Source organism: Callithrix jacchus, chromosome 1, assembly GCF_049354715.1.
Source record: "Callithrix jacchus isolate 240 chromosome 1, calJac240_pri, whole genome shotgun sequence".
Classification (NCBI taxonomy): domain Eukaryota; kingdom Metazoa; phylum Chordata; class Mammalia; order Primates; family Cebidae; genus Callithrix; species Callithrix jacchus.
In genome coordinates, this window is record NC_133502.1 from 199,173,589 (window position 1) to 199,187,378 (window position 13,790).

At 40.2% G+C, this 13,790-nt stretch overlaps 1 protein-coding gene across 4 annotated transcripts in view; it reads right to left on the bottom strand.

Moving 5' to 3' along the window:
• TTC28 (tetratricopeptide repeat domain 28) overlaps nucleotides 1-13,790 on the bottom strand; it is a 708,603-nt gene that overhangs the window by 509,318 nt on the left and 185,495 nt on the right. The window lies entirely within an intron of this gene.

A 13,790-nucleotide genomic window follows, 5' to 3' on the forward strand; every position in this document is an offset into this window, starting at 1 on the left:
GTTAGCTATAATCATGCCATTGCACTCCAGCCTGGGGGACAAAGCAAGTTCCTATCTCTAAAAAACAAATTAAAAATTTAAAAATTACCCTTCCTCCATAAGTCAGAATTCAAAAGCTTTATTTCTATCTCCTACGATACGATCATAACTATCAAAGACAAGAAGACATATTCCTCAAAAATCTCACCTTGAAAGCATTTTAGAATTGCATATTTTATAAATCAAAGCTTGACTTTTAAAATAGCCATAAAATTTTTTTTCAAAATTAATCATCCATGTCTTTTTGTTCTTAACTACCTAGGTGCTAACATAGGAATCAAAGAAAACAATAGGATATTTTTCTGAGAAACTAAGTAGTAAGACTTATATTCACTGTGTATTAGTCAAGACAGGCTAAGTTAGCTAGGTATGGTGGTGCATGCCTGTAGTTCCAGCTACTTGGGAGGCCAAGGAGGGAGGACTGCTTGAGCCCAGGAGTTCAAGAGCAGCCTGGGCAATATAGTGAGATCTCATCTCCCAAAAGGCGAAATAAATAAATAAAACATATACATTAATTTAAAAAAAAAAGGTTGGGTGTATTGTGGTTCTCTGGAAGGACAGAACTAATAGGATAGACATATAAAGGGGAGTTTATTAAGTATTAACTCATACGATCACAAAGTCCCAGAATAGGCCATCTGCAAGCTGAGGAGCAAGGAGAGCCAGTCCAAGTCCCAAAACTGAAGGACTTGGAGTGTGATGTTCGAGGACAGGAAGCATCCAGCACAGGAGAAAGATGTAGGCTGGAAGGCTAGGGCAGTATAGTCTTTTCAAGTTTTTCTGCCTGCTTTATATTCTAGCTGCTCTGGCAGCTAATTAGATGGTGCCCACCCAAATTAAGGGTGTGTCTGCCCTTCCCAGCCCACTGACTTAAATGTTAATCTCCTTTGGCAACACCCTCACAGATACACCCAGGATCAATACTTTGCATCCTCAATCAAGCTGACACTCAGCATTAGCCATCACACTAAATTACACCAAAGTGACACAATCCCAAAATCTCATGTCTTTAAGTAGCAACATTTTTTTTTTCTTGATCTCACTGCACCCTCATTGCTCTGCTCTACATAGCCATCATTCAGGGATGCAAGTTTCAAGAGTTTGTATCATCTGGAACAACCAAGGCAATAGAATAGAACATGGTAAATTGCGTACTGGTTCTTTCACAATCCTTTCATCAGAACAAGTCATATGACCACTCCTAACTTCAAGAGAGTAGAAAAATACAAGCCTACCATGTGCCCAGAATGAGAAGAACCAGAAATACTGGTGGACAGAACTAAAGGCACCACACACAGTTATTTGGACTATTCATATAGTAAGATAAACAAATTAATGCAGAACTGAATGCAGTTGAAAATTTATGTAACGATTCCACTGCTAGGCTTTAACATAACAGAGAACCACAGGATGGTCTCAAAGAAGTGTAGGCTTGACAACAGCCTCAGACATTCACTGTTTCTAGATCCTAGGCTCCCTTATTAATTGAGTAAATGGTGCAGTTGTCTTCTAAGCAATTTACCCCACTAACTTAATATTTCTCTTGTCAGAGAAAAAAATGGCTGATATGCTACAATAGATAGAAGTCAAATAAAACTCACGATCATATACTACACACTTTAAAAATTCTTCTGATAACACTAAAAATGCTCTTTGCCTAAAGGCTAAGTCAATCATAAAGTATTTTAAACTGTTTATTAAAAAGGTGTTGGAATAGTCAAGAAGTTGGTTTATTTGAGAAGTTTTTTGGGGGGAAAATAAAACTATCAAGTCTTTAAGCTTAGGAATGATCAACGAAATCTTCAACTTTGTCATTCCTTTTGTCCACTTGCTTCTCTCCATCCCATCTCTTTCCCTCTCTTCCTCTTTTTTTTTGGGGGGGGGGAGGAAGGCAGAAAGGAAGGGAATAAGGATGGTAGGGATGAAGGAAGGAAGGAAGGGAGGAAGCGGGGAGGGAGGGAGGGAGAGAGGGAGGGAAGGGAAGAAAGGAAATCAAGCAGTGAAAGAGACATTGCCGACCTGGATCTAGAGGTTTACAAGTTGATTTCTTTTTTTTTGAGAGAAGGAAAGAAAGAAAAAAATAATAAGTAAAGGAGAGGAAGAAAGAGGAAGAGAAAGAGGGAGAGTAAATGGAAATATTGCTTTATTTTGAAAAAAATTGGGTATTAATAATGGCCAATCAATGTTTCATTTAAACTAATGGGTAGGTGTGATGTGGTATTGACAAGAATGTATATTTTGTGTATTTGAAGTGGAGAGCTCTATAAATATTTATTAAGTTTACTTGTTCTGGATCTGAGTTTGAGTCCTTGATATCCTTATTAATTTTCTGTCTCATTGAATCTAAGTCTCCTATCTGGGTGTTAGGATCGTTAGCTCTTGTTGTTGCATTGATCCTTTTACCACTATATCTTTGTTGCTTTAAAATCTATTTTCTCCGATACAAGAATTGCAACTCCTGCTTTTTATTTATTTATTATTTATTTTTGCTCTCCATTTGGTTGGTAAATCTTTCTCCATCCCTTTGAGTCTTTGTGTATCCTTGCATGTGAAACAGGTCTGGATGTAACATGCCGTTGGGTTTTGGCTGTGTCTTTTGATTGGGAATTCAGTCAATTTAAATTTAGGGTTACTGCCATTTGATGTTGACTGGCTGTTTTATCCATTCGTTGGTGTAAATTCTTCTTTATGTTGGTGCTCTTTACTTTTTGGTATATTTTTAGAAAGGCTAATACTGGTTGTTTCTTTCTGTGTGTAATGCTTCTTTCAGAAGCTCTTGTAAAGCAGGCCTGGTGGTAATAAAATCTCTGAGTTCTTGCTTGTTCATAAAAGATTTTATTTTTCCTTCAGTTGTGAAGCTTAGTTTGGCTGGATATGAAATTCTGGGCTGAAGGTTCTGTTCTTTGAGGATGTTGAATATTGGCCCCCACTCTCTTCTGGCCCGTAGAGTTTCTGCCGAGAGATCTGCTGTTAAGTCTGATAGGCTTGCCTTTGTGGGTAACATGACCTTTCTCTCTGGCTGCCCTTAGTATCCTCTCCTTCGTTTCAACCCTGGTGAATCTAACGATCATGTGCCTTGGGGTTGCTCTTCTTGAGGAATATCTTTGTGGTGTTCTCTGTATTACCTGGGGTTGAATGTTGACCTGCTTTGCTAGTTTAGGAAAATTTTCCTGAATAATATCCTGAAGGGTATTTTCCAGCTTGGATTCATTCTCTCCGTCGCATTCAGGTACACCTATCAAACGTAAATTTGGTCTTTTCACATAGTCCCACATTTCTTGGAGACTTTGCTCATTCCTTTTTATCCTTTTTTCTCTAATCTTTTCTTCACGTTTTATTTCATTAAGTTGAACTTTGACCTCTGATATCCCTTCTTCTGCTTGAACAATTCGAGTGTTTAAACCTGTGCATACTTCTCGGAGTTCCTGTATTGTATTCTTCAGTTCCATTAATTCACTCATACTCCTCTCTAAGTTGTCTATTCTCAATAGGATTTCATCAAACCTTTTTTCAAAGTTCCTAGTTTCTTTACATTGGGCTACAACATGTTCTTTTAACTCACCGAAGTTTGTTATTATCCATTCTTTGAAGAGTGATTCTGTCATCAGGAGGCGCTCATTCTCCATCAAGCCTTGTTCCATTGTTGATGTGGAACTGTGATCATCTTTAGAGGGAGAGGCGTTCTGACTTTGAGTATTCTCAGCTTTTTTACGCTGGTTTCTTCCCGTCATTGTAAATTTATCCTCCTGTCGTCTTTGAAATTACCAACTTTCAGATTAGGTCTCTTGAGTGGGCGTCCAGGTTGTTAGTTCCCAGGGCCAGAGCAGCGGCGTTAAAACTGATGGTGCTTTTCTGCCCATGATTCTCCTGTCGGGCTTCCTTCTTGTTTCCTTAGTAGGCAACTCTGCCTTCCCGGGGCTCCAAACCTCGGTCAGAAGGGGAACCGGTCCCGTTTACTCTGCGCCGAGCGCTGCCGCGTCGAGGTGCCGGCGGAACCGCTGCACCGACCACGAGAGTCGTGCTGGCGACTCGTGTGTTTCCACCACTGGGGGATCTTCTGCTCCGTGAGCGACCAGACTTTGTCTGAAAGTGTGGCGTCCTCTAGTTCTCCGCGCCTTCCCTGAGAGCTGCAATCCCGGGATGTTAGCGATCGGCCATCTTGGATCGTTCCCCCTCTCTTCCTCTTCTTACCAAAGTTAGATGACAAAAGATACTTTTGGAGAGTTTTTCTTAAAGAGAGCACTGCTTTGGTTTAAGAAAATAGCTTAATAGATTCTCTGAAGAAAGCAAAATCAAGATAGCCAAACTGTTGCTCATAAGAAGTTAATGAATAGATGGCTTCTAGTTAAAGATAACAATGAAAGCTAACAAATTAAACACAAGTATTTAGCACAAACTCTAAAACTAAAATGAGACATTTTATTTAATGTCATACACCTACAAGGACCAATAACCAAGAATGGAAGAAGGGGCAATTTTTGAAGCTGTAAAGTCAATGAACGAGTCATGATATACTAAGCAGATTCAAGAAAGTTAAACCAACAAAGGAGAAAGCTAAGAAACAACCAATCCACATTTAAGAATCTCCTAAAATTTCAGAAAGTGGCAATACCAAGTACCTCTAAAAAAAACATAAGGAGATGGGGCTAAAACTAGGATTGGTTTAAAGTCTATTTAAGAATCAATTACCCCTTAGCATATAGACTGTGGTCTCTAAGTTTCCTTTCCCCAAAAATGAACAAAATTCCTCTAAGGAATAGTTGATTCCAGGTCTGAAGCAGAAAACATATGAAATGTTCCCAAAACATCTTGTTATTCCAAAAAGTAAGACAGTTTTCAAAGACCAGTGGAGTCACATCTAAATGACTCAGAAGTCAACTTACAGAGGCTTAATGGCCCAGAGATTGAACACTGAAAAGGACAATAGATTGACACACCAAATCTATTTAAGTTCAAGGGTTCATGACACTAAAAAAATAGTTTTGGCTGGGTGTAGTGGCCCACGCCTATAATCTCAGTACTTTGGAAGTCAAGGCAAGCGGATAATTTGAGGTCAGGAGTTCAAAACCAGCTTGGCCAACATGGTGAGACTCCAACTCTACAAAAAATACAAAAATTAGCCAGGCGTGGCGGTGGGCACCTATAATCCGAGCTACTCAGGAGGCTGAGATAGGAGAATTACTTGAACCTGGGAAATGGAGGTTGCGGTGAACCAAGATTGTGCCACTGAACTCCAGCCTAAGTGACAGAGCGAGACTGCATCTCAAAAATTAATAATAATAATTTCATTTTAAAAAAGCACTGCTTCCCTTTGAAGGATATAAAGAAACCAATTCATTTCTATAAAAACAGGAAAATAAGGGAAAAAAAAAACCATCCTGTCTTTCTACAGGAATCACATCACAAGTAACCAAACAGTTGGTGACAGTGTTTTGTAGATGTTTTCCATCTAATAAATGTGGATGAAATGAAGTAATAAGAATATCTTCATTTTGCAAACCAAAATTAATTTTAGGATCTAGGCAATGGTCATCAGTGGCAACTGACACCGCAAAAAGTAAAAATAAAATATTAGTGCCTCATGATAGAAGTACAATACTTCTGAGACAGTGTTGCTTTCCCTCTGCCCCCTGCCCAAAATACTGCAATCATAATTCTGACAAATCATCTAATCTCACTATTGAAGTGACATATTAAACATATTAAATGGCACCATAAGGATGCAGTCAGCAAAGTCCAAACAGTGAAAAACCACGTAATTGATCCTGTTTCTTCAACAAGTAATTTGTGAAGGGAAAGAGAAAGAAAGAACGATATTATAAAATTTAAGAGACAAAGCAACCAAAACAAGGATCTTAATTTAGATTCTGAGTCAAACAAACACACTGTGGGGTGAGAATGAAGAAGCATTAATGAGACAGTCAGGGAAATGTGAACACTGATTAAACTATCTGATAATACTAAGAAATTACTATTAAGCATATTTAGGTGTAACAATGATGCAGCCGTATGGCCTTTGTTCTATAAAAATGCCTTTTTCCTTTAGCTATACATATTTATGAATTAAATAGTGATAGCTGGGATTGCTTCAAAATAATAGATAAGACAAAACCGGTCTTGAGTCAGTAATTGTACATGGGAACTGTTGTCTCTATACCTGTCTCTCTGTACTTCAAAATATGCTTGAAATTTCCATGATGAAAAGTTTAAAAAGTAGCTAGTATTTTCAAACTATATCATATCTGCTCTCCCTATTGCAGCAGAAGATGCCAAAGATTTATCCTATGGAGAAGTTAAAAGAGAGGGTCTCTGATATAAAGAACACAAGAACAGTTAAGTATAAGATAATCATGAAAATGGGAATTAATTGAAAGTTTACTTAATAAGTGTTGAAAGTCTTTTACAACTTCCTTTTCCAACTCGACTTCCTGAGCGTTAGCAGTCAGAAGACTACCCTTTGGGCCAGAAATTGAAATAATCCTTGCTGAATAATCTGATGAATACAAGAGGAAAGATCTAAAGAGACTGATATCAGGATTTCCTACTAACAGCCCAGCCATTCACCCTATGGTGAAGACACAAAGAAACAGTACCAGCATATACTCCACTCTTAAATATAAGACAAAAATCAAGAATCATCTGACATTTGAGCCATTACAATAATTAATTGGGAGACCATCAATCTAAAAGGGTTCCAGCATCCTGGGTTCCTGCTTACACAAGCCAAAACTCAACTCAGTGTAAACTGTCATATTCTAGGCCAATAAGAAACTGTCAACTAGTCCCTAACTAGGAACTTTCCCCTACTAAAGCCTAACCAATCTGAAACTGCCAACTACCCCTCACTGGGGACTTTCCACCACTTAAGCTTAACCAATCAGAAACTGCCAACGAAACCTTCACTAGAGACTTCCTACAAATCAATTATTTGCCTTGCTTCTTTATTCACCCTAGAAAAGGCTTTCCCTCATGACCTTTTTGTGAAGGCCTGAACTGATTGCATTCTGGCTCTGCACAATTCACAAATTGTCAAACTCTAAAATTCTAATAAATCTCAGTTTATCTTTTAACAAAGCAATGCATCTGTTTATAAAAAACAGGCTTAAAATACAGGGAGGAAAGAAAAGGAGGAGGAAAGAAAGGGGGTAGGGGAGAGGAAAGAAAAAGAAACAAAAACAAATGACTCGGGAGGACTCAAGATGGCGCTGTGAGAACAACCCAGGATTGAAGCTCTCGCTGGACACACGGAGAGGGTGAGTAGGGGAAGCATTTCCAGACGGATCTTAGTTACCCACAGAACGGGGAAATTCCCAGGTATAAAAGAGACGCGGGACGCCAGGCAGAGGTCTTGGCTGGTGCAGCCGGCAGCCAGTGCGGCTCCAGCCCACACCAGAGCTCAGAGGCACTTCACAGCGCTCCATACAAAAGCGCACTGTTACGGGTGCCCTGTTGAACCAGCAAACTGAGACCCGAGACGGCTGAACTTGAGACTGAACGGGTCTTCAACTGTGACCCAGCCCAGGAAATCCCAGGGACTCAGCGTTTGGGGGAGCGCAGTGCGACAAACAAAACGGCGATTCCAAACGCTCCTGGTGAAAAGGTTTTTTTTAAAGCGCAGCTCCATTGGGGAGGGGCATCAGCCATTACCGAGGCAATCAGTCCCTACTGAGGTACATGCCCATTGCTGACGCAGCCTGCCGTTGCCGAGGCAACCCGGTAAAACAGAGAGACTCCGCCGCAGGGCGTAGCCCGTGGCAACAGGGCGGAGACCACAGCAGAAGGGCAGAGCCTGCAGCAAAAGGGCAAACCTCACACCAGCAGGGCGGAGCCTCGGCAGGCAAAAAGTGACTAGACTGCCTCCTAGCTGGGCAGGACAGCGGGGCGGACACTCACAAGGAAAGCCCAAACCCACCCCCAGACAGAGCATCTGAGAAAAAAAGGGGTTTTCTTACAAGTTAGGTTGCAGCAGAACTAAACATAGCAGAATAGCAGCCCTGAATGAACAACAGAGCTCACGGCTCAGCACTTGAGCTCCTACAAAGTACAGACTGTCTCCTGAAGCAACTCCCTGACCCTTCTATATCCATAAGACTGACATTTGGCAGACATCATCCTGGGACAAAGATAGCAGAAAAAGAAACGGGTAGCATCCCTCGCCATTCCGCAGCCGCTATAGGTACACCCCAGACAAGCAGGGCATGGAGTGGACTTCAGCAGTCGTACAGCGAAGGGGCTAGACTGGTAGAAGGAAAACCAAGTAACAGAAATACTCCATCATCAACAATCTGGGTGTCCAGAGATCCAATCGAAAAGTCAGCAACTACACAGACGACAGGTGGATAAATCCACAAAGATGGGAAGAAACCAGCGCAAAAAGGAGGAAAACACCCGAAACCAGAACACCTCACCACCTAGAAAGGACCAAAACTCCTCACCAGCAAGGGAACAAAGCTGGATGGAGAATGACTGTGATGAAATGACGGAATTAGACTTCAGAAGGGGGATAATGAGAAACTTTTGTGAGCTAAAAGAACATGTCTTAAATCAATGAAAGAAACTAAGAACCTTGAAAAAAGATTTGAGGAAATGATAACAAGAATGGATACCTTAGAGAGGAATATGAATGAATTAAAGGAGCTGAAAAACACAATACGAGAACTTCGCGAAACATGCACAAATTTCAATAGCCGAATTGACCAAGCAGAAGAAAGAATATCAGAAGTCGAGGATCAACTCAATGTAATAAAACGAGAAACCAAGATCAGAGAAAAAAGCACAAAAAGGAATGAACAAAGTCTCCAAGAAATGTGGGACTATGTGAAGAGACCTAACCTACGTTTGATAGGCGTACCAGAATGTGATGAAGAGAATGAATCCAAGCTGGAAAATACTCTTCAGGACATTATCCAGGAAAATTTCCCCCACCTAGCAAGACAGGCCAACACTCTGTTGCAGGAAATACAGAGACCACCACAAAGATATTCCGCAAGAAGAGCAACCCCAAGGCACATAATCGTCAGATTCAACAAGGTTGAAATAAAGGAGAAAATACTAAGGGCAGCCAGAGAGAAAGGTCCGGTCACCCACAAAGGGAAGCCCATCAGACTCACAGCAGATCTCTCAGCAGAAACTCTACAAGCCAGAAGAGAGTGGGGGCCAATATTCAACATCCTTAAAGAAAAGAACTTTCAACCCAGAATTTCATGTCCAGCCAAACTGAGCTTCAGAAGTGAAGGAAAAATAAAGTCCTTTGCGAACAAGCAAGTACTCAGAGATTTTGTCACCACCAGCCCTGCTTTACAAGAGCTCCTGAAAGAGGCACTACACATAGAAAGGAACAAACAGTACCAGCCATTCCAAAATCACACTAAATGCTAAAGAGCATCAACATAATGAAGAATCTACAACAACTAACGGGCAAAACAGCCAGCTAGCATCAAAATGGCAGTATCAAATTCACACATAACAATATTAACCCTAAATGTAAATGGACTAAATGCACCAATCAAAAGACACAGACTGGCAAATTGGATAAAAAGCCAAAACCCAGCAGTGTGCTGTATCCAGGAAACCCATCTCACATGCAAGGATACACAAAGGCTCAAAATAAAGGGATGGAGGAAGATTTACCAAGCAAATGGAGAGCAAAAGAAAGCAGGAGTTGCAATCCTGATCTCTGATAAAATAGACTTTAAAGCAACAAAGATCAAAAGAGACAAAGAAGGCCATTACATAATGGTAAAAGGATCGATACAACAAGAAGAGCTAACAATCCTAAACATATATGGACCCAATACAGGAGCACCCAGATACATAAGGCAAGTTCTTAACGACTTACAAAGTGACTTAGACTCCCACACAATAATAGTGGGAGACTTTAACACTCCATTGTCAATATTAGACAGATCAACCGGACAGAAAATCAACAAGGATATCCAGGGCTTGAACTCAGACCTGGAGCAAGCAAACCTGATAGACATTTACAGAACTCTCCAGCCCAAATCCACAGAATATGCATTCTTCTCAGCACCACATCATACCTACTCTAAAATTGACCACATAATTGGAAGTAAAGCACTGCTCAACAAATGCAAAACAACTGAAATCATAACAAACACCCTCTCAGACCATAGTGCAATCAAGTTAGAACTCAGAATACAGAAACCAACCCAGAACCGCACAGCTTCATGGAAACTGAACAACTGGCTCCTGAATGTTGACTGGATAAACAACGAAATGAAGGCAGAAATAAAGAAGTTCTTCGAAACCAATGAGAACAAAGACACAACATGCCAGAATCTCTGGGACACATTTAAAGCAGTCTCTAGAGGAACATATATAGCAATAAGTGCCCATATGAGGAGAATGGAGAGATCCAAAATTGACACCCTATCATCAAAATTGAAAGAGCTAGAGAAGCAAGATCAAAAAAACTCAAAACCCAGCAGAAGACAAGAAATAACTAAGATCAGAGCTGAACTGAAGGAGATTGAGACACAAAAAATCCTTAAAAAATCAATAAATCCAAGAGCTGGTTTTTTGAAAAGATCAACAAAACAGACAGACCACTAGCCAGATTCATTAAAAAGAAAAGAGAGAACAACCAAATAGATGCAATAAAAAATGATAAAGGGGAAATCACCACAGATTCCACAGAAATTCAAAGCATCATCAGAGAATATTACAAACAACTCTATGCACATAAACTAGTAAACCTGGAAGAAATGGATAAATTCCTGGACTCCTGCATCCTCCCAAGCCTAAACCAGGAGGAAGCTGAAACTATGAATAGACCAATAACAAGGTCAGAAGTCGAGGCAGCAATTAAGAGCCTACCACACAAAAAAAGCCCAGGTCCAGACGGGTTCACAGCCGAATTCTACCAGACACACAAAGAGGAGCTGGTACCATTTCTTCTGAAACTATTCCAAATAATCCAAAAAGAAGGAATCCTACCCAAATCATTCTATGAGACCAATATCATCCTGATACCAAAACCCGGCAGAGACCCAACAAGAAAAGAAAACTTCAGGCCAATATCCATGATGAACATAGATGCAAAAATCTTCAATAAAATATTGGCAAGCCGATTGCAACAGCAAATCAAAAAACTTATTCATCATGATCAAGTAGGATTCATCCCGGGGATGCAAGGCTGGTTCAACATACGCAAGTCTATAAACGTAATTCACCACATAAACGGAACCAAAAACAAAAACCACATGATTATCTCAATTGATGCAGAGAAGGCATTTGACAAAATTCAACAGCCCTTTATGCTAAAAACCCTCAATAAACTCGGTATCGATGGAACTTATCTCAAAGTAATAAAAGCTATTTATGACAAACCAACAGCCAATATCATACTGAATAGGCAAAAACTGGAAGCATTCCCTTTGAAATCCGGCACTAGACAAGGATGCCCTCTGTCACCACTCCTATTCAATATAGTACTGGAAGTTCTAGCCAGAGCAATCAGGCAAGAAAAAGAAATAAAGGGTATTCAAATAGGAAAGGTGGAAGCCAAATTGTCTCTATTTGCAGACGACATGATAGTATACCTAGAAGACCCCATCACCTCAGCCCAAAAACTCCTGAAACTGATAAGCAACTTCAGCAAAGTCTCAGGATATAAAATCAATGTGCAAAAATCACAAGCCTTCCTCTACACCAATAACAGACTTAAAGAGAGCCACATCAAGAACGAACTGCCATTCACAATTGCTACAAAAAGAATAAAATACCTAGGAATACAACTCACAAGGAACGTAAGGGACCTCTTCAGGGAAAACTACAAACCGCTGCTCAACGAAATCAGAGAGGACACAAACAGATGGAGAAACATTCCATGTTCATGGTTAGGAAGAATTAATATCGTGAAAATGGCTATACTGCCCAAAGTAATTTACAGAATCAATGCTATACCCATCAAGCTACCATTGACTTTCTTCACAGAACTGGAAAAAACCACCATGAACTTCATATGAAACCAAAAGAGAGCCCGCATAGCCAAGTCAATTCTAAGCAAAAAGAACACAGCGGGGGGCATCACACTACCGGATTTCAAACTATACTACAAGGCTACAGTAATCAAAACAGCATGGTACTGGTACCAAAACAGAGATATAGATCAATGGAACAGAACAGAGGCATCAAAGCAACACAACATAGCTACAACCTTACAATCTTTGATAAACCTGACAAAAACAAGCAATGGGGAAAGGATTCCCTGTTCAACAAATGGTGCTGGGAAAACTGGCTAGCCATGTGCAGAAAGCAGAAACTGGACCCCTTCCTGACACCTTACACCAATATTAACTCCAGATGGATTAAAGACTTAAACATAAGACCTGGCACCATAAAAACCCTAGAAGGAAATCTAGGCAAAACCATCCAGGACATAGGAGTAGGCAAGGACTTCATGAACAAAACACCAAAAGCATTGGCAACAAAAGCCAAAATAGACAAATGGGACCTAATCAAACTCCACAGCTTCTGCACAGCAAAAGAAACAGTCTCTAGTGTGAATCAGCAACCAACAGAATGGGAAAAAATTTTTGCAGTTTACCCATCTGACAAAGGGCTGATATCCAGAATTTACAAAGAACTCAAACGGATTTACAGGAAAAAAACAAACAAGCCCATTCAAAAGTGGGCAAAGGATATGAACAGACACTTTATAAAAGAAGACATATATGAGGCCAACAATCATATGAAAAAATGCTCATCGTCACTGGTCATCAGAGAGATGCAAATCAAAACCACATTGAGATACCATCTCACGCCAGTTAGAATGGCGATCATTAAAAAATCTGGAGACAACAGATGCTGGAGAGGATGTGGAGAAAAAGGAACACTTTTACACTGTTGGTGGGAGTGTAAATTAGTCCAACCTTTGTGGAAGACAGTGTGGCGATTCCTCAAGGCCTTAGAAATAGAAATCCCATTTGACCCAGCAATCCCATTACTGGGTATATATCCAAAGGACTATAAATCGTTCTACTACAAGGACACATGCACACAAATGTTCATTGCAGCACTGTTTACAATAGCAAAGACCTGGAATCAACCCAAATGCCCATCGATGATAGACTGGATTGGGAAAATGTGGCACATATACACCATGCAATATTATGCAGCAATCAGAAATGACGAGTTCGTGTCGTTTGTAGGGACATGGATGAATCTGGAGAACATCATTCTTAGCAAACTGACACAAGAACAGAAAATGAAACACCGCATATTCTCACTCATAGGCGGGTGATGAAAAATGGGAACACATGGACACAGAGAGGGGAGTACTAAACACTGGGGTCTATAGGAGGGAAAAGGGGAGGGCCAGTGGGAGGGGGAGGTGGGGAGGGATTGCCTGGGGAGAAATGCCAAATGTGGGTGAAGGGGAGAAAGCAAACAAAGCACACTGCCATTTGTGTACCTATGCAACTGTATTGCATGCTCTGCACATGTACCCCAAAACCTAAAATGCAATAAAAATATATTTTAAAAAAAATGACTCAAGAAGAATAAAATTTCAAAACAATTATAATACCCTCAGAAAGATGAGAAAATACTGCATTGATGAAACAAGAAAAGGATACTAGCGAAAAAAGGAATAATCAGACAGCAAAAATTTTAGAAATAAAAAGATAGGAATAAAAAAACTAACCAGAAGATTTCGGGTTGAATATTAAAATTGAAGAAATGTTGCAGAAAGCAGATTAAGTAACAAGAGAGATGGAAAATGAGGGAAA